Source organism: Motacilla alba, chromosome 2, assembly GCF_015832195.1.
Source record: "Motacilla alba alba isolate MOTALB_02 chromosome 2, Motacilla_alba_V1.0_pri, whole genome shotgun sequence".
In the NCBI taxonomy this organism is placed as follows: Eukaryota; Metazoa; Chordata; class Aves; order Passeriformes; family Motacillidae; genus Motacilla; species Motacilla alba.
The window spans coordinates 47,062,180-47,084,255 of record NC_052017.1 but is presented as its reverse complement, the minus strand read 5'-3'; the positions used below and the strand labels follow the sequence as shown (position 1 = coordinate 47,084,255).

At 41.2% G+C, this 22,076-nt stretch overlaps 1 protein-coding gene across 7 annotated transcripts in view; it reads left to right on the top strand.

The window, feature by feature from the left end:
- ELMO1 (engulfment and cell motility 1) overlaps positions 1-22,076 on the top strand; it is a 304,241-nt gene that overhangs the window by 217,083 nt on the left and 65,082 nt on the right. Inside the window, exon 1 of one of the 7 annotated variants that reach the window (XM_038126702.1) lies at positions 700-5,992. The exons of the other annotated variants lie outside the window; for them this stretch is intronic. The gene's annotated coding sequence lies outside the window, so the exon portion shown is untranslated. Of the gene's footprint in view, positions 1-699; positions 5,993-22,076 lie in introns of those variants that run through there. 7 annotated transcript variants of the gene reach the window in all.

Here is a 22,076-nt window from a genome sequence, read left to right as displayed (position 1 = left end):
CTTCTGTTTAAGTAGTTCCTAAGCACCTATTTGTGTAATTAATATATTAAAAAACTCATGCATCATTATTTAAACAGTGACCCATGACAGCGTCAGACTGAGTTCAGGTAACTGAGACAGATGACTTTTTCCTTTTTTTTGTCCACTTGGTTTTGTTAAAATCAGAAAAGCTGAAGAAATCATTCTGTTGCCATTTCATAAGATTGAGCAGAGATTTAACTACCATCTTCCAGAAGAAGAAAACCACAGTGCACTAATGAATAAGATGCAGGGGGAGCATGCATGCCTGTAGGAGAGGCAAAACCAAGAACCTAAGGGGCATAATTGGTTTCAACAGTGTTAGTACAATGTACATTCCACAGTACCCATCCTACAGAGAATCAAGCATTAAATGGAAGTCTTAGGCTGTTTGGATTGAAGATAAACCTGGCTGCTGTTGCTTGTTTGGCAGCCTGTGCAAAGCATGAGCTGGAGAAGTAGCTAAAGATAGAAGGTAAAATGCTGCAGTGATGTGAAATTGTTCTGTCCTGCCATGTGTACTCCAGACAGAATGATTGAATGAGAGAACTGAGATTACAATGACAGGACTGAAAATGCTCTTGGTATGTTCCAAATGGTTCTGATACAAAATTTTGATATGCATTTGAACATTTCTGAGCATCTTGCAGTTTTGTATTTAGGAGTGCTATGTGAGGAATCCTGAAGCCGGTGATGTGTACTGTGAAACCTTCTGCTATCTACTGTCTGGATTTGTTATAATTGATTTGAAATTCTTCAGTGCCCTCTCATGCTATATGACTGCAATGTGTGTTTGAAATGGCAAGACTTAAAGGTTGCAGACAGCTGCGGGGGCTTGTGTATTTTAAGGGCTTTTTTAGTATGATAGCTATCCAAAGACAGACTATGATTGTACACGACACTGCCGCCAAACCTAAACATCACTTGAGGTTGTTTGTCTGCTGTACCCACTGTCAAGGTTAGAAGTAGTTTTCTTTTTTATTTGTGCATGTATCAAAAACTATGCAACTCTGAATTTGTTCACTGTGACAGAATAGTCTTCCTCTAAGCAACCCAGTTTCTTCCTTTTTCAGATTAGGTTTCTTATATGCAGTTGTGATGTTTTTCTTCTTTTTGTTTAGTTGGTCCTTTGCGTTTTGTTTTTCTAAGATGTGGATATTTTGGATCTGTATCAAAGACAAGGCATTTCAGATCTTCTTGGAGTTAACACTGGGGGTGCAAATGGAGCCTACAGTCATGCTGTCTAGACTAGGAAGTCTCCTTTCACTATTCAGACTACATGTAATCATTTAGCAATAGGAAAACTGAGAAATATTCATGTCAGTTCCTGTAGCCAATTTCAGGATTGTTTGTAGGCTGTCTTTGGCTTAGCTGAAGAGCTTCAGTTGTCAGGGAAGATAAAGAAGAATTGCAAATTCAACACCCCTAGACAGTCATCATACTGTTGTGTATGTCCAGGACTGTTGTATGAAATTCTATAAAGCTCTGATTTCATTTGTATAAGAGAAGTGGTGATTTTATTTAATTCACATCTTTGTACCTTGAAGTCTTTTAACATGTGAATGCATCCTCAGAATGCAGGCAGCCTACCTGGTGGTGCAGGAGGAGACTGGGATGCTCCCTGTGGTCAAAGCACAGGAGAAGGTAGTGAACACTGAGCACACTCATTAGTGCTTGGATGATGGAAACGCTTTGCAGAATGAAAGGTTCTGTGGTTCTGTAATTCATAGAGACCTTCTGGGTGCTATGGTGGCAGATCACCTCTGAAGGTCATGTCTAATCTGATATGCAAAGTTGTGTTACTGACTGTTTTCAGCAGCTCATATGTCACTTGTGTGTTCCTAGTCAGATAAGCTTTGTGGTTTGTGGTCAAGCTGTCTTAAATGGCAGACAAGATAGATATCTCTTTATGCTCTGGCCCAGCATTTTCATTTTAATTTGTGTTTTTATGTTACTATGCAAAAACTTCTTTCTGATGCAGTAGGAAAAAAACCAAACCAAACCCTCAAAGCTGTTCATTTGAAATAAAGTGTAGGGCCCTCCTGATAAAAGAATTATGAGGTTTTTTGATACCAAGATTTGGGAAAAACCAAACTAAATGTGAAATATGGCCTCAGAAGTCTCTGAAATATCTGTTTGTATTACCTACAGATAGGTCCTAATTGACACTTCAAGAATACAGATGTGAAAGGGAAATGTGTAGGTCTTCCTGGAATAAATCAATAGAACTAACTGTTCCTGGTACAAATCAGCTGCTTCTACAAATGGACCTTTGGAAGGGCTTGACAGTTTACTCAGAATTAACAGGTAATTTATGGCACTGGAAGAGGTGTCACTGGAAGCCAACCATCAAGTGTGTGACTGGGGAACTCTTAGCAGGTTAACCATCTTCCCCTTTAGGTATCTAGGCTAAAAAAAGAAAAACCCACGATCTAGAAGGATGAGTAAGCATTATATCATCACTGATTGTTCCTCAGCTCCCACACACAAACAGGTCTTAGCCCATGACAGAATACTGGCAGGAGCTGCTGTCGGATTGACAAGTAGCAGCTTTGGTGTGAAGCCTTCCTGGTAATCTTTTATCCTTATAGTTGAACAGCATTATTTTATCCTACTATCTTAGAAGATTTTTTTTTCACAAATCTTATTTATTATGCTGCTTTGAAATGCCTGGATTTTTCTAGCCTTGAATTTTTGATCTCCCTTAAAATCTTCCTTAGGTATCTGTGTCCTGTCCTGCTTTAGATTGCAATGAAATTCTTGGCGTGTTTATTCTCACAACATAGCCTTGTGAGGAAAAGAAATGCAATTTCCAGGGGAGATCACTAAGAAAATAAAGAGACAAAGGTGAGATTTCATAACCTTAAATCTAGTGGCTTGCTGTCAACAGAAGTAGAGATCTCTGTCACTTCTGCTCCTTTCCTATGAAAGAAAAGACCTTAAAAATGGGTCTTCTGAGTTCTTGACTGGTTGCCCTAATCTGGGACACAGTCTTCTCCCTGTCAGCATGTGAAATGCAGATGGAGTTTTGGAAACTGGGCCAAGGGAAAATTTCTCCAGATACATCAAAGTTGCACTGCTAATCATTATTTTTGATTGCAGTGGGGCTTTGTTTAACAAAGGACAGCCTATTGAAGAGTTTTGAACTCTGTGTATCACATAACATGAAGGAACAATTTATTTCATTAGAAACCACTTCAATTTAATATTGGCTTAAGAAATATTAATTGCAGAGACCTCCTAGGAATGTGCTATTTGGTTTTTGTTGCCCAGTAAAATTTAAACTTGTTGGTTTGCATGACTATTTTAAGCTCTACATATTGACAATGCTTCCAGTCCATGACATGACAATAACAGCTAGCAAAAATAACCTTGAAACTGCTGAAGTGTTTCACCCTTCACAGACAAATGACAGAGAATGCTCCACACTCCCAGACCACCCTCTCCCCTGTGTGATTTGGGTGGGAGAGGGATGGAATGGGGCAGAATGCTTTTTTCCGCAGCAAGTTCTGTCAGCAAATCTAGGCTTTTTAATTAGCCCTCATTCCCTTAAAATGCATACTGAAAATCTTTCCACAGTTTAATATTTCAGAGCTAAAAGAATGACCTCAAAAGCTGGCAAGCTCAGGGTAATCCTTATGGGTGATGGTGCTGCTCCAAAGGCAAATGAAAAGCCAGAAGTACAGCATTGCCAGATGTGAACCCTTATGGCATCCTCAGCCATTACAAATACAGTTCTCTCAGAAGCTCATTTCTATGTCAAGAATTGTAATTGCATCACAGATGCCCTGAAAAGCCAAATCTCTGGAGTAGCTTTCTCTTATGGCCTTGCTCTTGAGGCTTGGAAGACCTTCCCAGACTCTGGATTAGACTCAGGTAGAAGACATTTAACAGGGAGTGGCATTTGTTGTAGACGGAAATTAATCTACCCCTTTTTACCACGGCACATGAAGTGGAATGCTGTTATTAGTGCAGTATAGAAATATTGAGCTTTTTTAAGAAGAGCTTTCATTTTTTTAATCTTCTTTTGGTCAAACAAATGCAGGTAAGGGTTCCTGAAAAAGGAATGTATCCTCATTTTTTTTCCATCTAAAATTCTTAACACCATAAGAATAGTATGTTAGTGTCTCATGGTTTGTCTGAAGCTATCTTTTTAATATAAATGCATGAACTTGATTTTTTTTCCTCATTTTGCAGTTTCAGTAACAGAAACATGGAAAGGATGAATTTTCTTTTTTTCAGTTGTCCCAGAGAAAGTCTGAGGAGTAGACAGAAAATTCCTCCAACTGCCAAAATGTTCCTTTCCTTACTGCATTGGTGGCTTAGGAATATGTTCTTTCTCTCCAGTGTAGCTTCCTTTCTTCTAATGATCTCTCCTTCCTTACATTGTCAGAGGTCAGGACAGAGTTTTTGTCAACCCTTTTGTCAACCCTTGAGCATAAAGATTTCTTAGTGGTGTGTTTCATCAGGCCCAGAACAGGACAGGAAATACCCTGTGTAGAGTTAGTTGCATGAAGATTCAGGTCTGTGGGTGCCAGATGCATTTGTGGAGGTTTCCTAAAAGCTGTCTCAAATTTTCACCTTGTTTTGGAGAGATACAATATATGGAACTGGAAAACAAAATGCAGGACTTTGACAGTAGTCTTGTCTTCTGATGGTCAGTTATATAAACTTGAAATGTGACTAAGGTGTACTATTTGTCGGAGCAAGTCCAAAAGAGGGAAGGTTATCAGGAAGCTGGAGCACGTCTCCTATGAAAACAGGCTTGAGAGAGTTGTGGTTGTTCAGCCAGGAGAAAGGATGACTCCAGAGAGATCTTAGAGCACTTTCTTTAGCTGGAGAGGGACTTGTTACAAGGGCATGGGGTGACAGGACAAGGCATAATGTCCTCAAAGTGAAGGGGGACTAGTTTAGATTAATTATTAGGAAGAAATTCTTTACTGTGAGGGTAATGAGGCACTGGGACGGACGGACAGATGGATGCCCCATCTCTGGCAGTGTTCAAGGCCGGGTTGGATGGAACTTCAAGCAACCAGCACACATAAAAGTGCCATGGCAGGGGGGTTGGAAGTAGGTGATGGATCTTTAAGTATTATATAATTGTGTGATTTGGGAACACAGAGAGTGTACCTCCTTGGCATATGCATGCATGCATACAAGTGAGTACTCCTGGGGTGTGTGCACAAACATACGTGTGTCCTGATGTGTTTGCACAGGGACAAAGTCAACGTGTACACAGCTCTGTCTGCGTGTACTTTCCCAGCATGTATGAAAAGAGAGAGCAAACTCACAATCTAATAAGCAGCAAGAGCAGAGGGAAAAAAGATGAGATTGCAGTTGATTATGAGCCTGGCAGCAGATGTGCTACACAAATCCAGCCCGCTGCATCCAGGCTGTTTCCATGGCGATGGAGCGAGTAATTGTGGAGCTCCGGCGCGCTCCCCCGCGGCCCCCGCCAAGGTGGACGCGGATGCCGGGGTCCCCATCAGCGCTTCCTCCGGGTGAGCGCCGGGCTCTGAGACAAAACGAGCGGGCGACGAGGGGGGAGCCCCGGAGACGGGGATCTCTGGTCTGCTCATCCGCGCCGTGCGATGGCAGGATGCGAGGGAAGCGGCGCTCTTCCTCGGAAATACGGTCTCCCGAGATGCTAAATAAGCGGGCAGGAGTTTCCCTGCCGCGGGAGTGGGCTGCCATTGGCTGCCGCCGCCCGCCCGTGCCAATGGGAGCCCGCCGGGCGCCCGGCACATAAGCGGAGCTAGGCGCGGGCAGCGCGGCGGGCAGAGGTGCGCGGCCGCGGGGCAGCGCCTCTCCCATGGCCGCGCCGGGAGCGGGTCCCCGCCGAGAGCCTCGCCGCGGAGCATCCGCCGCTGCCCGTGCGCACGGGGCCGCCCGCGAAAGGCAGCATTAAGTCATTCGCTCGCTGCCGTGTGGGAGGTGAATTTGTCATCGGGAACGATGGAGCTACGAGATCTCTGTAAGTAAAGCCGTGTACTTTATCCTGCTGTTTCAGCCTGGGCATGGAGCGGTTGGTGGTGTCGAGGAATGGCAAAAAGCAAATTAGTGGCAACTGTAGATAGCCCGAAGGATTCCTCGGTTTTGTGTAGCGAGATGTGTTCTTCCAAATGGTCTCAGGCATCGGACAAACTAGTTAGTTGTTTGCATTGCCTTGGGTGGTTTTTTAGCCTAATTGAGGTTAGTCCGTGGAAGGATGCTGCATTCTGTTCTTCGGAGTATTTCAGATCACCCCTGTGTTTGAGAAGGAAAGCAAGCCACATGGAGCAGAATGTTGCAGGCACAAAAGTCTGAGTGCCCACATGAAGTCACCAGTATTTCTGGTGTGAGTATAATAATAACAGGTATGTTATTACAGTGATTTGTCAAATGCCAGTTCAGACCCTGAGCCAAGAAAACACGAGTTGCTCATCATTCATCACTGTGTTCAGCACAAAAAAGTCATTGCTTTTCCTACCCCTCCTGTACCTTTTCTCTTTTTCTCAAATTGGTGTATTCTTCTTTGAAGGCTTTTTAAACTAAATTTAACTGAAAAGCTTTCCTATTTGTTTATGAAACCTGTGAGTACATGAAAAGTGTGAAGAGTTTCCTTTTTCACCATTGTGGGGCATGTGTTAGAAGTTGATTTCTTTGCCTGTTGGGACTCTGCTTTTGATTCTGTAAAGCAGAAATAGTATATTTAGAAAGGGGAGGGAAGTGTATGTGCAAATCTGTCCCTCTGCAACCCTCTGGGGTTACTTACACCAGCCATGAATTCAGCTCAGCGTTGTTCATGTTTTATCGTGACAGGGAGCTTTGCTGCACGGAGCTCATGGTTGTCTCTGCTTAACCCTCTCAGAGACTGTAGTCATCTTATCTGGTTTGTGAAAATACATAGGAGAAATGGCAGACATCAGAAGAAAAAAAATTTAGAAACATTTTTTTTTGGTTTTTTTCACCCTGTTCCTGAGCTTGTCAAGTGTATCGGGTATTTTGTAGTAACCTAACTAGGTGCAAACATCGTATGAAGCTGGCTGCATTTTAGGGATCCATTTTTGGTATCTTGTGTTCATTTTAGAACTTAACATACGGCTTCATTTCCCAGCATTAGGAACTGCTGAGAAGTCACATTGCTGCCTGGGAATCTCAGGCTAAGGGTGTAAATTTCTTTAGATTTGGTTTAACTGGTCAGCTTTGCTTTTGCCTTGCAAGTTGTGGCAGGAAGGTGTGTACATGGAGCTTATCCCTCTAGTTAAAGGAATCAGCATTGCCTCAGAATTGATGCCAAAAAAAATGTCAGTGTTTTGAAGAGCTGCTGGATCAATAGAAATTTTAAAAAAATACAGAACATAGAATTCAGTGCATCAATACAGGGAGAGTGTCTACTGATGTGTATAATACTACTCCTCCTCTGTGTAGTTTTGAGTGTTTAACCTGATGTATAACAAATGCAGGAGGGACCCCTTATTAAGCTTGACTTATTGCATTTTCTAAGACACAGATATAAGTCACTCTTCCCTGTATTTCCCAGGGGTGTCTGGGTCACCTTTTATTGAAATGATGGCCCCAGGCATCCTATGGCACTGGGCTTAGAAAAAAATGCATTTTTCTAAGGTACGCAAAAAAAAGAGATAACTGTTAGCTCTTATTGCAATACTTATTTTTGTTCAGCAGTGATGAAAGTGCCAAGAATGATTTTTTTTTCAATGAGGAAGGTATTTTGCTGCTATGTCACCTTCCCCAGGGTCTTGTATCATTCATTTGTATTTACTTAGCACTGGTGCAGCTGAAAATCCCATTGCGTACGGCAGTCTAGGCAGAGATGTGCCCACTCCCCATCTTGAAGGTGGATGCTTTGATCTAGGCTAAGATATTTCATAAAAATCTGTGAGAAAGCTTGGACCCTTGCTCACCTGGGCATGGGTTGTTCCTTGCTGATCATTTTGAACACCTTTGGGATGCATCAAAATGAAGCTTGATTGCACCTTTGAGGGTTTTTAATTCCATACCTACTGCCTTCTGCTTTATTTTATGATTGCTGATGTGAAAGCATAGGAGAACATTGTCTTTTAAGGTGACTTTAACTCTTAAGATGATATTTTAATTCTTGTTAGCACTCCAGGGATATAGTTCAAACAACATAAACCTCTCAAGTGTAGTCACCAGTGTTAGGCAAACACTGTCTGTGATGGAGTTCCTCTCTCTCCCATAACCTTGTTTGAAGGGATTTTTTAGCTTGTCTATCCCTGTGCATTAGCAGATAAAAGGAGGGGGCTGGGGAGGGAGGGAGGGAGAGAGACAGCCTATAACTGCTAAGCACTGGATCAGTCTGTCTGAGGGCTTCAAACCCCAGTGGTGCCTGAAAACTGGCTTAAAACCCCAGTAGTGCCTGCCTAAAAACTCGTGTTGCAGTCAAAGCCACGCTTGCATTAGATTTTTGACCTGATGGTGCAGAGAACTGTTGCTCGTCGTTAGTTCTTGGGGATGATCTGTGTGGGAGAGGCATTTCAGATTCCCAGGCTATAAGAGTTCCAGCAACAGAGGAGTGAGTAGGCTTCAGTGAGAGCTGTGGCATGCTGGCAGCAGTTGGGAGGATGCAGAAGCTGAAAAAAATGCTATCTTGGGGTAGCTTTAATTGGTTGCATTGGAAAACACTTGGTTTGATGGGCTCATATGTCTTCTAAAATGCTTGGTGCCAGACCAAATTGGCATAGCTCCATTGACTTACACGAGATGCCACCAGGCATTGATCTGATCTTCAGTCTTATGCTTATATTTTTCTTGGAAGAGTGAGATTTTCACAAAGGCAGCAGGTTATTTTTTTTCTTTCTATTTGCCTCAATGATGGTAAATTGAAAACTGAAATGGAATAGGCATTCCAAAGGTTTTGTTTTGTTTCTATGGGCTTTAAGCTTAATGAGTTATCTTTTATCTGCTTGTAAAGCCTTATACCCATATGTCAGTCTATACTGGAAGCATAGAGCAGAAATTCTGATCTGAGCTTTGGATGTGTCGAGAGATATTAAATTTGAATATTTCATTATTTCCCTGGTTCTTAACTCTCCTTCAGTTACAAAAAACCTGGTGGTCATTCACGTTCTAGGTAAACAGATGCTAGAGCCACAGTCTTCAGTTTTGCCTCAGTCGTATATGGTTTTCACCCCACTATTCTAGTGAGTTGGCACAAATTTTTACACATGGGTGTAAAAAAGGTGGCTCTATATGTTCACCTCCAAATGAATTGAAGACAGTTGTAACTCCAAGTAAGACTAACCACACAAATATAAACAGTTTCCTATTTTTGTGTCTGAAAAAAAAAAAAAACAACAACACTTTTTTATTAGAAAAACCTTCTCCATGCTAAACCTTGGTTTACATGGAGCACCATGCCACGGAAAACTCTTGCTCCCTGTTCAGAGCATACACACTCGCATCTCCAATGGCACATGCACACAACAAAGCAAGACCAAGCACAGAATAAAAATGGAACAGCAGTGAAACATGGACTTGTGAATTGTGAAAAGCCCATTGATTTGCTTGACACCCATTTTGTTCAACATTGTGCAGTGCTAATCTGAAAATTCCTGTGCGTCACGAAAACTTTTCAGAACAATAAGAACTGTCAATTCCAGCAGATTTTACAGACCTGTCATTATCCTTCTTGTCTTGAAGCACTAAGTGGCATATAGAGGGATTTTTGGCAGGGGTTCAGGACTACTCTCGTAAAGAGGAATCATGTGCCACTACCTCATGGATATTATCATTTGAAGCTAGAGTTCAGCCCAGCACAGGCTCCTGGAAACACGTCTTTCCCCATCCAAGTATGCTGCTCTTATGGATCTCACTTATTTTGTCTCTTCAAAAACCCACAACTAAAACCCACTGCTTTTTACTGTTCTCCGATGCAAAAATGTAAAAGAAAAAAAACTGTATATTCTCTCTACATTTTGACTTGATATCTTCCAGAAAACTAGAACACTTTAATGAAATCATGCCCCCCCCCTCCATCTGCTGCTTCTCCAGAAAAGAAAAGTTGGGATAGCAGCACTGATGGCCACAAGCAGAAGTTTTTATTAACTCCCTTTTACTTGAGATCATATCGCTGGTACTTCCTTCTCTTGAAGTATCTGTTAAGAAAATGCTCACACACCCCACATTCCCCATCATTAGGAACTACAGCCCTCCTTACACACACATGCCTCTGTTGGGACAAGCATAATGAAGGGAAGAAACATTGACTTTGTGTCAGAGAGATTCAATTTTAAGTTCTTTATCAGAGGCCGTGTAACTTGAAAGTGTTTTGTGTTCCATACTTACACTTCCCAGTGTAGCATTGTCTGCATACATACCTCACCCAAATTAAATGAAGTTTGAGTACAGTAAGGGTCATGACATTCACTCTGAATATGAAATTATTCATTCAGTTATGCATCCTTGGTTTTGGTTACTTGCAGAATCCATACATGTTGCAATAAACCGTCAGCATTTTCAAAAGTCTGCAGAGCGCAGATCCATTTTTTGTGGACTTCACAAAATGCTAGCAGGTTTTGCTACCTAGGAATTAAGCGGTTTCAAAAAAGTATGTGAAAATCAGACCTCAGAGGACATGCATGACCTTCATTTAAACTAGAACTTTGATTAGCTCTATCTTGGGTGTTTTAAACTCCTCTGTAATGCACAAAAGCAATCTTGTAATGGGGTGAAAAAGGAGATCTTCTTACTGATGCTAACCCACTGTCAAATTAATACATCAAATAATATGCTCTTATCCTGAATCACTGGACTGCTTTTATCAGAGCTTTTTGATGTGGCGAAGAAAGTGCTTGTTCCATAGTTACAAACCCAACTCTCTTAGTCTTCCCTTCTCTTTGAACTTCAGTTTTCTTAAGACTTGGAACATGGTGATACAGAGAGCAGCATTCAAAGCTAGGTATTTCAAGACACACATCCAGAAGCATATTAGAAGCCACACAAAGGGATTTTCTGTAAGTGTGGTTTTCAAATATAGGTAACCTTCTGGCTTGACCTCTGGATCCACTCCCAGTCTGCATTTCAAGAAAAAGAATCTACCCACATACAGTTATCTCCAGTAAGATCAAAGCTGTCATTGTATTCTGACACCTGTGAGAAAGGAATGGAAATATAAAAAAAAAGTGGGGGAAATTGTGAAAAGATTTGAATAAGTTCACATTTCTGAAAGACATGAACCCACGGATCTTGGAAGCGAAGGGAAGACTTTCAGGATAGCTGCAGCATGTTGCTTTATTTGTTAGCTTCACCAAGTTAATTAAACAGATTTGAAAACATAAACAAAAATAGATTTTCTAGATCCCTACAAATATAGCTCTGCAAGTGCTTTGCCATGAAAGTTAATAAGGTTCTAACTTTAGACTGGGGTTTCTGTCTGGTGCCTAACAGAAGCCACGGCAAAGGATGGTGTTATTCCATTCTATCTTTGCAGCCCCTTGTTGTCCCAGGCCCCCAGCCTGGTAATAATTTGCATTGACTCCATGATTCTCAGAAGCCTGATCAATCACTTTATTATTCTATACTTATTAAGAAACTCATCGCCCTTACAGATGGTCATGATACAGGTGGACCCAATTGGTCCTTCAATCTAAAAACCATCACCATTGGCCAGTTAAGAAACCACCCTTTAGTAAACAAATCTCCATAACACATTCCACATATTCCCAACAACAGGTGCAGCAAGTGAAGATAAGAATTGTTTATCATTCTTTTCGCTGGTCTTCTCGCAGCCTTCCCCAGGACAATGCCTGGGAAAGTTGTGCCTCTTGCTCTCTGTGGCCAGAGAGCTGCTGCCACAGCCCCTCTTCCAGGCATGATGTATTTCCCAGTTTCCGCCCTTTTTCTGGCAAAGGTGTAAGTTGTCATAGATTTATCCCAGCTCCAGTAGATGTTTCCTGAAGGACTGGCAAGAGGTTATCTGCAGATTGAGAAATGCAGCTCTGTTTGTCTTGTATTTCCTGCTGTCCTGCATGGAAGCACCAGAAAGGCTTTGCAGAGCTTGTCCTTCCTCCACGTGGATGGATCGTCAGCAAAAGGCGCAGCAGAGTCAAGGTGTGCCTTTTGCTGCGTTGCTCCCTTGCCTCAGCACAACCAGCCTTACAGACCCCTTGGCTTTCTGCCAGCTGGGATGTGCCAGAGCATGCTGGAGCCAAAGCTTTGTGTGCTCTACAAGGGAAGCGTGTCCCAGTTTTTGGTGGCACCACAAGGTTACCACCTCCACATCAGATAATTCAGCATGGTGCTGAGGAATATTGTGTATGGAAGATCCTTGTCCTGCAAGGAAACTACCTCTCAGTTCCTGTGTTCAACACAAGGGGTTAGAATGTATCTGTGGCCCTAGCCACAGGGAAGGTAAGGACTGTAGATCAAGCAGGCTTCTCTTCTGATCCCCACTGTGCTCTCACAAGGAACCTTTTGCTCTCTCCCTCCCCAAACTCACCTTTGGATGCTGGAATTAAGCCACTTGGCCAACAGAAGCTCCTGTCAGCTTTCAGAAAGGGCAACCTCCCTGATACAAGACTCCTTGCTGTCTGTTCAAGCTCTCAGGGTCATGCTTAGGAATAGCTGCAAAGAGATACAGAATGTCTGTGAAACCTCTCACTTTTACAGGACCAGTTGCTTTGGTGCATAGAGTAGTAAATAAGCAAAGGCTTGAGTTGGGATCACCTCTGATGTTCTGTAACTGCACTGAGGAGCTGGGTTATATTTATATATTAATAGTTGGTCTTGAAGTTTTCTGCCTTTAAATGCTACTAGAACCCGTTAAATATTTAATAGAAGAGTGGAAAGTCTATTCAGAGCAGTTTCACAAGTAAATTCCTTTGTTCTCACTTCCCAACTTACCTTTTAGAATTCCCTATTCAAATTACCGCCATATCTCAAACAGCAACACAGTGTTTTGCCATTATGCTTAGAATGTCATAAGTTCCTTTTTGAATGGCAAGTGAAATTATGCTCATTTTCATGGGTACTGAAAAGGTACAAGTGAGTCTTAAAATCAGTTCTGAAATGAACATGAAATTATGTATCAGTTTATCTCTGCATGCAGTATTTCCATCATTCTACAGTCATAGGCATCTACTCCACAATGAACTTTGCACCAATCCCAATAACAATTTTTGTTGCTAAAGGTTCTAGCCCAGTGAATTTCAAGACTTTGAATTTGTATTACAAATGTAAGGTATAAGCAAGAAATTTTGACTAAGAATGTCTCTGGTGGAGTAAATATCAGGTGTTTCAGGCATACAGTTCTGACCATAAACGTTTATCATTGACCTGGTAAGATAAACAATTGCTGGATTGTATTCCCTTTTTTTGGTTTTTAAAGGACTTTCTGTCAGGTTTCAACAAAAGATAAAAGAGACACCTTTCTAATTTTGTTAGATGTTATCGGGTGAATGAAATTCGAGGTTTTTTCAGTTGGAGAGATGAATGACAGATTCATGATGTGAAAAGTGTAGGAAAGTCCCCTAGCTAATTCTGTGACTTTCAACTTAAACACGAGAGCTCAGTTGCTGATTGTCCCAGAAGTTTGCCTGAATTATGATTTAAAGGTTTTATTGCACCAAAATCCCAGAGGTTATTGCAGTTTGCAGCAGGTAATCACAGTGTGTGGTTCTTGTGATTGTGAAGAAATGTGCACATTTCATCATGATCTCCTGCACAGGCAGACACCTGGGCCCGAATCCAGATCCTTTCAGATGATGCCCTCAATCTGGTGTTCTCATCACTGCCTCTGCATCATTTCTGCTGGCAAACCATTTAACCTAGCAAGGGTATTGTGCATCTCTGATGCCACAGCCCATTTAGAGCACCTACATGTCGCCAGTGCCACAGAGCACCTGTAAAAAGTGAACACAGCAGGTTGTGGGTCACTTTTGGGGCATAGCACAGTGGTCCTGCTTCACAATTCCGGTCACCTCAGCACTATCCATCACTTACATGATGATGGTCAGGGTGCAAACTCAGGAGCTGCTTAAAAAGAACACCAGTCCAAGAAAGCAAAACGTGGCCTGTGTTGAAAGAAGGGCTAGAACTCACATCATTTTTTGGCTGGTCCCCAGAATTAAGGGGTTGAATTCCTCCTGGGATGAAGTGGTCAAATTGCACCATGAAGTCAATCAAAAGGCATCTCCTGCTGAAGAAAATGAAAGATGTCAGAGAGGTCTGTGTGAGTCAGTCGCAAACAAGTAACAATTTTGATTGCTGATATACAAAAAAACCTGTTCCACCAGGGATAACAGCTTGTTACTTGCTTTGCTCTCGGGATGCAAGGGAGAAAGGAAGAGAAAGTGCGTACTTGTAGCCAAGTTGGCTGCTACAGTCCAGCAGCACAGTCAATCAAATTGTTTCATCCTTCTAAGTCATTCTGTAATGTCACTGATTTATCTTGCTGCCATGCAATTGTCCCCTGTTGATAATTCCAGTTTTGTCAAGAGATGACAGAGATTTTGCAGAAAACCTGTAAGCTGCTCTTACCAAACAGTAGGCAAACAGTAGGAGAGCAAAGTAAGATTTCCTCCTTTTCATTGATGCCTATAAATAGTCCATGCTAACCTTAACAGCCTTGAAGATGTAGGGAACCTTTTTTTAGAAAAAGAATCCATTATTTTTAAAACCACATTGACTCAGCAGAAGTAGACGTGTGTGTTTTAGATCATGATAGGTTGACAATCAAGCCCTGCTGTGAATGCTTAGCTCTTCAATTCTGGCCGTAATGTTTTACATTTATTTTAACTCTGCAGTGTATTTGCACAAGTTTTGATATTATAGACAGAAAGGATACTGCTTAGTTACTCTATATATTTTAAAAGAAAGGTTTTATTTACAGTTTTTACAATTCAGTTCTCTGTTTATCTGATTTTTCCCCGTGTACATGAGAAAGAAAGGACATAATTAACCAAAGTGCATTTAATTTATGTCTAAGAATGGGTTGCTTAATAACAAAGTTTTCAGCTCCCTATTGTGTTGTGTAGTCACAGGAGCCATTATATGGACTTCAGTGGTATTACTCCAATATCCAAGTGCTATCCAAGCATGATTTGAGCTACTTTGAAAAGTGTAAGAGATTTCTTAGGAAAGCTGAGTCCCTTGGTCTTGCAGACAGGAGGGTTTTTTCAATATTATATTAGTATGCATGCATCCAATTAGAAATTAATGGAAAATCCAGATTTATGTAGTAGGAGGAGATAACTAGGATGTTTACCATTACTGATGCAAAAAGAAAAATGGTTGTCTCTGTGTGTATAGGTGTTATAAATAATCTGGGAATGCATCACGTTTTAGTTAGCTCTGTAGTCCTGCAAGACTTTTTAATAATACAACTTATAGGATCTTCACTGGAAATGTAAATTTCTGCAGAAGATGTGGATCTCTGTATTTCCAGGTTAGTTTTAATTTTTCATGTGATTCTAGGTAGATTTAAAAGGTATCACAAAATAGAGTAGTTTAATACATATGCCATACTGAAAAATGTTTAAGTGAAACAAGGCTGTAAAACAACATGCAGATATTAGCTACTAATCAAGTTATTTTCCTGGTGTTATCAGTCTTGAGAATTCTGAAAATACCATAGAGAATTATGAGTTTGAAAATAAAGAAAAAGAGCAGATTTCCATTATTTTAGGCATATTTTTGGGTTTGATAGAAAGGAATATTAAACTTTGTGTGTTTGACAGCAGCATTTGATCAGCTGAGATTCTGTCTGCTCTGCTTTTAATCCTGTGGTATTTCAGGATTTTTACCCACCAGTTTCTAAAGATGATAATCCAACTCCCTGCAGTCAGTTGTGTTCCTCTCATCAAGAGCCACAATGGAGTTAGTGGTCTTTCAATAGAAACTGGCTTAACCTAGCAGGTGGTTAGATTTTGTTGAATTTTCTGTTAAAAGAGTTAGACTGGTCTATTAGTTGGTTTCAGTGTAATGTTTAGATGTCATTCTTTTATTTGGGTCTTTTGAGGGTGGCCTTACTTCAGTGATGATGGACATCATCCCTGCTTAGAAACCTCACCTCTGGCAAAGCTTCAGTTATCATCATGAAAAAAAGCTTTCCTGTACAGGCTGTTCACTTTTTCTCACTGATCTGGCAGTCCACTGTCTCCCCCAGGGCTTTGCTTTAATATGGCTTGTCTTGCCACAGGGTAAAGTAGGAGAGGACATCTCATAGTAACCACCAAAATTTCATGCAAATTATCAGCATGACCTGGCTACAACGATCTGCACCTCCAGGGCAGATATCCTACTCTAAATGCTCTAGATTGCTATTAGGAGAACAAGAAGAGGAGACAATTCTCAGGCATGTTTCTCTACAGCCTCTTTCTTATTCAGAAATTGCTAATGAGCCTTCAGAATTAGGTGGCTCTCTTTTAGAAGACTAAATCATAGGACCTTACGTTCCTTTCTAGTTTACTTTAGAAAATTGGTCCTAAGTTAAAGGACTTTGGAAGTAAGAGTAACAGGATGATGCTATAAAGCCTGTGGTCCTGTTTTCAGTAGTGCAAATATCAGGAGTCAGGCTGAAAATGTTTATAGATGACATCTAATAGCTTTCCATTCTGGAAATGGATTGTCTCCATTGTCAAGACATACTCAGATTTGCTTCAACTTGCAGCTGGAGAAGCAATATAAGCATAATAAGCATAAGCTCTGTTGGCCAAATTGATCACTCAGAAGCTACACTCCAAGCAGGAGCAAGCTGCAGACACCTGACACTAGAGGGCAAGTTTCCTGTTCCATACAGGCGAATTTGATAAATCTCTTCTGGCAATCTTTAGTATACTTACTTAAAACTAGGAAAGCTAGTAAAAGGACTTGTCTCTAAAACTCTGGAAAAGTGAAGTAAAGTTGCTCTGAGTTTTACCAGAGCAGAAATAACAGCCAGAAAGTACTCAGCAAAATCCAAGGGAGGAAAGCAGGGTGCAAGTCCTTGCAGCCTCTGAGGGCAAAGAAGAGTGAACACTAGGGAAAGGCAGAACAGTAAGCCGAGATTTCTTCAAGCTGGCAGTGTGTATTGTGAAGGAAGGAGAGAACATTCATGCCACATCCAGAGCGGAAATGCTAAGACCAACCTTGAGCAAGAAATTATTATTTGTATTTGGCAGGCATCCTATCTCTGAGAAGTAGGAAAGGAGAAAGCCTTGTCTCATGGTGTGGTTGATGGCAACATCAAACTGACACAGTCTCCTTCAGTCCTTCTATCCACCACATATTTGCTGTACCCCTTTGAACCAAGCAACTGAACTTCCCTCTTGGTCCTTGGCTTTCTGCCCCTGCCACCCTTGAGCAGTAGCACTGTCCTTACTTAGTGGGATATTGCAGGTGTAAAGTGTACTGAAGATTCAGTGTTGTGGTTCAGAGCAGGCAAAAAATAGGCTTAAGCCCTGAGGGTTAAGATTTCCCTGCAAACAAGCTGCAATAAAGTTTATAGATGTAAACCTATTTTATTAGCCAAGGATGCTTTTGTAGTTAAAATACTGCAATTCTAGTTTCTTATGGGAGATGTGAAATTTCCTTCAACGCAAGTGGATTTGTAGAGAAGCAGGAGTAGCCAACACTATATGCTAACCCTGAAACACTATGTGATAACCCTGAAACTGTTTCTTGTTTTCTGTCAACTTATTTCTGGCTCACTGCATCCAAATGGGAGCTGTCTTTCTTCAAAACTCAATTTTACCACTGTTAGAGCCAAATTTCAGGTCTGAAAGGGCTAAAATTTGGGTAAGCATACTATATAACGTGTGTGAAAATAAATTATAGGCCATAGCTGGGCACCATCAAGGTTTAAACTAGACCAGTGATGCCAGTTGTTTGTTGGGATGTGTTGGATTAAATAAAAGTTCCAGGTCATGGGCTGCTTGGCTCTTACATGGTTGGAGTGTCCCCAGTGTCTCCTCCTGCTGTGCTCATCTCCTTTCTTGGAGCAAGATGCAGACCTGCTGTGTGATGGGAAGAAGCGCAAGTTGGCTTATTGGTGAGGAAGGAATTAGGGAACCCACAAGGAAAGGAGAGAGAGGGAAGGAGAGAGAACAGGCCATATTGTTTTGGACACCATAGGTAGGTCGCCTTCAATTAGGTATCTATTACAGAGATATTTTCCACCTTGTTTCTACAAGTGGGGATTGGAAAAAGTATTTGAGTAACTTCTGTATCATTTACATTTTCCAGTTCTTCCATTTACATTGGGATGCTTTAATTCATCAAAACAGATAAAAAGACAATGTGGCATCTTCCCTGTGCTGACCAAAAACAAGGAAGAAAAGTTTGGAAATAGCAATAGCTACCAAAAATATGTCTGTGATCTTAAAAAATGCTGAGTCTTAGGATGTTTCTGCTGTTAATGCTTTGTCTTTCCACCCTTTTTTTTCTTTTTCCAGCTTTGTAGTGGCAGCCCATACAATTATGAGCTACTGCACAATTTTACACCTAAGGTACACAGTCACATTTAGAGTCTGACAGTGTTCTCCTTCTGGAATAGGAACACTGCTTGCAGCCCACAGCTGAAACAATTATCTTCATTAAGGAAAAAAAAAATGTTCTCTGGCTTACAGATACATTTTTAGAATTAGTTAAAATGAAGCAAAAGAAAAAACTTCAAGTAGACAGGTGAACAAGCCTCAGTACTTCTGGCTTCTCTTAGGGTTTTCAGAATCTTAGGGTTTTGAGAATATAAATGATTTAAATTAAAAGCTATTGAGAATATATAATAGAAGAAAGGGCTCTGACAATGGCAGATGGAGCAGAATAGAAATTGTGTTGTTACTATATGTACCTGCTTACATTAAAAACAGCAGTTGTAAGGAGGAATTTGAACTAAACTCTATGAACATGTATTCTTATAGCTCTTATTAATGGGTTGTTCTGTTTCTCTCCCAGTTTCTCTTGACCCTTTTCTGAGGGTTAAATTAATCCCTTGTGCAGCTCAGCTGAGGATAATGAAGTTGTCCCAGGGTACAAATGTAGCCTTTGGGTTTGACCTACAGAAGGCTGAGCCTCTCTTCCTCACTATGTTTTCAGGCAGTTTTATTTATGTTGGATTAATTAAAAACACCCTCTTCATTCCCCAGGCTTATGTGCTCTCCTGTGCAGAATAAAGGAGGTTCCAGTGTCTGGCCTCTCTCAACCCATCCATGCCAATGCAGAGACAGTAGAAAACTGCTAATGAGGGGATCTTAATGACCCTGATCAAGTTTGTGAGCAAAAAAGCTCATGTTCTGATAGAACTGGCATGGGCATGGTTTATGATGTGAGGAACAGTTTGGATTCCTTTTTAAGTCATAGACATGGCTCACATTTGGCCAGTAAGGCAGAGCCTTTTTTGCTGTAGGTGAATGTGAGGCATTAAACCATATGGTCATTTGGAATTTGATACAGAGCAGGCAGACTGAAATAAATGCCTGTTCTAGTTCCTATGTATTATATTTTTAAAAGGTCTCAAAAGGGGTTATTTATCTTTCATATTTTAAATACATCAGTGTCCACAAATAGTACCAATTTGGGGTCCAAAACTTGGCTTTTTAATCCAGTGGGAGACACAGACTGAAATCTGGTCCAAAGTCACCCCATTATTCTGAGAATTTTTGACTGCAGTAAATTCCCTCTCTCTCCCTCTCTCCTCTCCTCCCCTCCCCTCCCCTCCCCTCCCCTCCCCTCCTCTCCCCTCCCCTCCCCTCCCCTCCCCTCTCCTCTCCTCTCCTCTCCTCTCCTCTCCTCTCCTCTCCTCTCCTCTCCTCTCCTCTCCTCTCCTCTCCTCTCCTCTCCTCTCCTCTCCTCTCCTCTCCTCTCCTCTCCTCTCCTCTCCTCTCCTCTCCTCTCCTCTCCTCTCCTCTCCTCTCCTCTCCTCTCCTCTCCTTCCCACATCCTTCTTTCTAACATGTCAGTGTGCAGATAACACAGTGGAGCTGGTACTTTCCTCTGAGGCACCAAAATAAACTTGAGGGAGAAAGAGAAGTCACCATCATGACATAACAGCAAGAAAGTATTTGGTTTCTGTGCCACAGTGCCCCAAAAGCCAAGTGGAGCCAGCCAAAGCCACCTCTCCCATCTTCTTTTCTTCTTTAGCCCTCTAAATTGTCTGTAAATTGCTGTTTAAGCTTGATTTAAAATAGCCCATGCATAGTAGTTGATACCTTCACAAATCAGGAGACTTGCACATCTGTCTTAGTACAAGCATTTCAGTTCAGTGTTCAGTAGAGCAGAGACAGAAAGGGTTTTTTGGTCATGGGTAACAGTGGATAGCTTCTGACAACTTGGAAATCTCCAGAGGTATAGAGAGCACCACTGCACTGAAATCTGAGAATTGTTAACTTTTCATTATGGTCATAACCAACCTGTGAACACCAAAAGGGAATTACAGATGGTGTTTAACAGATGCCACTGATGTTTCTGATGGCCAGGATGTGTTGTGTGTTACATGTAAGTGTTTGATTACTTGTCTGAGATCTGTCAAGATGGTATTTTCAGACAAAAGAAAGAGTGATTGCTAAGACTTCCTTCAAGGTCTGTAGTTGTGTTGGATTTGTTTTGCACTGATTCTAGAGAATACTGATTAGTATAAATCATCTTGCATTGCAACACTTGGCCAAGGCCTGTAATCATGTCACTACTTCATCTGTGCCTGGTAGAGAAGTCCCCAGATTAAGCAGACTACTTATGGTGAGAAGTCCCCTCTTTGCCAGCTGGGAATTTGAAACCAGCTGCATTCTGAAATCTGAAAGAGAGAAAAAATCCATGAACTGCTTTGTAAAATGGTCTCTTCCTCATTACCCTAATCACACAAGCTTGCTGAGGGCTGAAACAAGTTGGTTTTTTTCCCTTTTTTTTTTTTTTAAATCAGAGTCATGAGGGAAAGACTAATGACCACTGAACTGAAAAGGATCACTTGGGTCATTCCAGTCCCATTTCTGGAATTCAGTAATAGACATTGGAGCAAAGAACACCATTACACTTCTATTCATCTGTCTTGCTGCATGCTTCAGGACACAATATTTCCCAATGCCCTCTAAGCCATGTGGATCCTCTTGGAGAACTGAGTGCCTGTAATATGTGCCACAGTATAAATCAAAGTGATTGCTTATCTCAGAATTTCGTTTCTTAAATGAAATAGTATCTGAAAATTACATTTCTTAGATTAAGTTCTTAGGTAATTCAGGGAAAAGCAAACAATTCCCAACATTTTCAGTTGCCTCCCTGGATCCTGTAGCCCAAAGTGGCAGTGGTTTAAACCCTGAGTGGCAGCAACATATGCACAAGAGATATTGATGCTATCTGTAGTGTTAGTTTCCCTGTTTATTCTCTTAGATGTGGTAGTTGCCAGTCTCTGGTGCTGGGGAGTAAGACAAAAGGGGAATGAAAACATGGAAGGATTAAATTATGTGTCCAAGGTCATATAAAGGCATCTGTAGCAGTCAACAATTAGTTATATGCTACCTAAGCGTTAGTACAGTGCATAAATTAAAGGGATGGCCTTCTTTCAGTTTGGGGTTTTTTTGTGTTTAAAGTGAGAAATGAACCTTCAGACTGTAGTGCTTTATCAAGTTTTTAACTAACATTTAGTCAGGTTGTGCAAATTGCTAATATTGTGCTATCTGTAGTTAATGAGAATTTCTGGGTATTCATGGACATTGTGAGCTCCAGTCTAGTACTTAGATTCAGCCACTGTTTTCCCATTGCCCTTTCTTTGAGACTGCTCTTTTTTTTGGTGGAGTGCTCTTATTGCTGTGAGATCTGTCAAAGCTTGACAAAGGAAGCATGGCTTCACCAGCAAAGACTTGGGATTGGGGCACTGTTTGCTTTCTGGCAGGATAGAACAAACATTTATCTAATCAACATGGAGCAATAGCTCACCATAGACAGTGGTCGCTAGGCTATGTCTGGCAAAGCACAATAGAAACATTGATATTACAAACATAAAACTTGGTTAACAATGAAGTGCAATGAAAAGTACCATGTTCTGGCCATGGATAAATCTGAGTGCAGGAGAACTCTGAGCCCTGGCGGTTCCATACTATGCTTCAGATGCTTATGTTAAGGAAAAGAATAAT